Source organism: Otolemur garnettii, unplaced genomic scaffold (assembly GCF_000181295.1).
Source record: "Otolemur garnettii isolate 467f Iridium unplaced genomic scaffold, OtoGar3 scaffold00220, whole genome shotgun sequence".
Taxonomy (NCBI): domain Eukaryota; kingdom Metazoa; phylum Chordata; class Mammalia; order Primates; family Galagidae; genus Otolemur; species Otolemur garnettii.
The window spans coordinates 1,296,420-1,299,910 of NW_003852615.1; the positions used below are offsets into that span (position 1 = coordinate 1,296,420).

The 3,491-nt window shown below is 47.5% G+C and overlaps 1 protein-coding gene across 1 annotated transcript in view; it reads right to left on the reverse strand.

Annotated features, from left to right (window-relative positions):
* The window catches only part of CEP97 (centrosomal protein 97), a 31,466-nt gene that overhangs the window by 16,977 nt on the left and 10,998 nt on the right, over positions 1-3,491 (reverse strand). The window lies entirely within an intron of this gene.

Consider the following 3,491-nt stretch of genomic DNA (forward strand, 5'->3'; position numbering starts at 1 on the left):
TCACTGTTGTTTAGCTGGCCTAGGTTGGGCCAGCCTTGGTGTATGTGGCCAGCATCCTACCCACTGAGCTATGGGCACCACCAATCCTAACATTCTTGAAAGCTAGGTAGTACTGTTATTCACATTTTACAGATGAGAAAATTTAAGGCGTGACAAGGAGAGATGCGAAGCCTTCCTGACCAGATCTGTCTCTTCCCAGGTCTCTCTTTGCATCAAAACTTTATCTTTAGGGCAGCACCTGTGGCTCAAGGAGTGGGGCACCAGCCCCATATGCTAGAGGTGGTGGGTTCCAACCTAGCCCCAGCCAAAAACTGCAAAAAAACCCAAAAAAACACTTTATCTTTGTGCAGCTCACCATGCTGCCTCTTAGATATGAAAATGTCTAGTCCCATAGAAAAATCCAACAACCAAGACAGGCATGGTGGCTCACAGATATAGATACATGTCTATAATCTTAGCATGTGGAAGGCCTAAGCACGAGGATTGCTTGAGGCCAGGAGTTTGAGACCATCCTGGTCAATATATTGAGACCTTGTCTCTATATAAAAAATTTAAAAATTAGCCAGGCATGGGCGGCACCTGTGGCTCAAAGGAGCCAGCCCCATATACCAGAGGTGGCGGGTTCAAACCCAACCCCAGCCAAAAACTGCCAAAAAAAAAAATATATTAGCCAGGCATAATGGTACATGCTCATAGTCCCAACTACTCAGGAGGCTGAGGCATTGCTTGAGGCCAGGAGTTTGAGGCTGCAGTGAGATATGTTTGGGCCACTGCATTCCAGCTTAAGTGACAGAGCAAGACCTTGTCAGAAAGAAAGGAAAGAAAGGGAAAAGGGAAAGGAAGGGAAAGGAAAGGGGAAAAGGTAAGAGGGAAGGAAAGGAGAGGGGAAGGGAAGAGAAAGGAGAGGGGAGGGGAGGGGAAGGGAAAGAGGAAAGGAAGAGAAAGGAAAGGGGAAGGAGAGGAGAGGAGAGGAGAAAGGGAACAGCAAAAGGAGAGGAAAGGAAAGGAGAAGAAAGGGAAAAGGAGAGAGAAGGGGAGAAGGAAGTGAAAAGGAAAGGGAAGGGAGAGGGAAGGGAAAAGGAAAGTGGAAGAGAGGGAAGGGAAAAGGGAGGGGAGAAGTGGTGGGAAGGGGCGGGGAAGGGAAGGGGAAAAGAAGAGGAGGGGAGGAGGGGAGGAGAGGGGAGGGGAGGGGAGGGGAGGGGAGGGGAAAGGAAAGGAAACTAGAGAAGGGAAGAAGGAAAAAGAAACAAAAAGAAAGAAAGAGGCTGGGCATAGTGGCTCACCCCTATAATCCTAGCACTCTGGGAAGCCAAGGTGAGTGGACTGCTCTGAGCTCAGAGGTTTGAGACAAGCCTGAGCCAGAGTGACACCCCCATTTCTACCAAAAAAAAAAAAAAAAAAAAGCCAGGCGTTGTGGCAGGTACCTGTAGTCCCAGCTACCTGGGAGGCTGAGGCAAGAGGATAGCTTAAACCCAAGAGTTGGAGGTTGCTGTAAGCTATGAGGCCATGGCACTCTACCGAAGGTGACAAAGTGAGACTCTGACTCAATAGAAAAAAAAATAAATAGGCTTGGCACCTATAACTCAGCAGCTAGGGCGCTAGACACATACACTGGAGCTGGCGGGTTCAGATCCAGCTAGGGCCTGCCAAACAACGAGAACCTGAACCAAAAAATAGCCGGGCATTGTGGCAGGTGCCTGTAGTCCCGGCTACTCAGGAGGCTGAGACAAGAGAATCACTTAAGCCCAAGAATTTGAGGTTGCCATGAGCTATGACACTACAGCACTCTACCCAGGGCAATACAGTGAGACTCTGTCTCAAAAAATAAATACATAAATAAATAAGTAAATGGAAAAAAAAAAAAGAAAGAAAGAAGAGACAAGATCCAATAACTGCAGAAAAGATTATACAAGCAAACCCATATTCCAGCTTTAGAACTAGTCATGATTTAAAACAAAATACAGTTTCTTCTTAGCACCATATTACTACTGGAAAAAAGAAAAGGCCACCCTTTTTGTAGGTGAACTAGGCCTGACATATGTCCTTCAACCTACACCGGCTCCACCACTATCTAGCTCCTACTCACTGTCCTCTGCTCTACTCTGCAACTATAGGAAACAGCAAGGAAGCCGAAGAGGGAGATGCTGTTTGTAATCTACCACTCCTCTACCCATCAAGACACTCCTTGAGGCTCGGTGCCTGTGGCTCAAGTGGCTAGGGTGCCAGTCACATACACCTAAGGTGGCGGGTTCGAATCCAGCATGGGCCCGCCAAAACAACAATGATGGCTGCAACCAAAACAAAATAGCCAGGCATTGTGGCGGGCGCCTGTGGTCCCAGCTACTTGGGAGGCTGAGGCAGGAGACTTGCTTGAGCCCAGGAGTTGGAGGTTGCTGTGAGCAATGAAGACACAGCACTCTACCCAGGGGCTCAGCTTGAGGCTCTGTCTCAAAAAAAAAGACACTCCTCCTTATCAGTCTCTAGTAGAAAAAGACCAAAAAGGTGAGGGAAAAGGTATATTTTGAGTCCATGAATGCATGTGTGTATATCTTGAGTCCATGAATGTATGAGAAGGAAGTGAAATGAAATAAAAAGAATAAAATCATCTTGACTATCATTACCCCCCCAACTACATCTTAGTTCCTTACCCTCCCCCCCAAAGATTTGATTCCACTGATCTCGTGCCAGTATCCAGAAGACCCCATACTGCAAGGTTCTCAGCTCAAAAATTATAATACCAATGATCTAGAGATGAGGAGCTTTCACTTTTGCTTCACAGGTACACAGGTATGAAAAGAAGACGACTAGGCTCAGTGCCTGTAGCTCAGTGGCTAGGGCGCCGGTCACATACACCAGGGCTGACAGCCTTGAACCAAACAAAAATGACAACAACAACAACAAAAAGTTGCCGGGCATTGTGGCAGGGGCCTATAGTCTCTGCTACTTGGGAGGCAGGGGCAAGACAATCACGTAAGCCCAAGAGTTTGAGGTTGCTGTGAGCTATGACACCATGGCCCTCTACCCACGTCGACATAGTGAGACTGTCTCAAAAAAAAAAAAAAGGCTCGGCACCTGTAGTACAGTGGTTAAGGTGCCAACCACATACACTGAAAGTGGTGGGTTTGAACCTGGCCTGGGCCAGCTAAACAACAATGACAACTGCAACAAAAATAGCTGGGTGTTGTGGCGGGCACCTGTAGTCCCAGCTACTTGGGAGGCTGAGACAAGAGAATCACTTGATCTTTTTGAGACAGAGTCTCACTATGTCACCCTTGGTAGAGTGCCATGGCATCATAGCTCACAGCAACCTCAAGCACCAAAGCACTCTACTGAGGATGACATAATAAGACTGTCTCAAATTAAAAAAAAGAAAAGGCACATTTTAAGAAACATTCCTGGCTTGGTGCCTGTGGCCACCAAGGTCAGGTGGCGGGTTCGAATCCAGCCCAGACCTGCCAAACAACAATGACAGCTGCAACCAAAAGATAGCC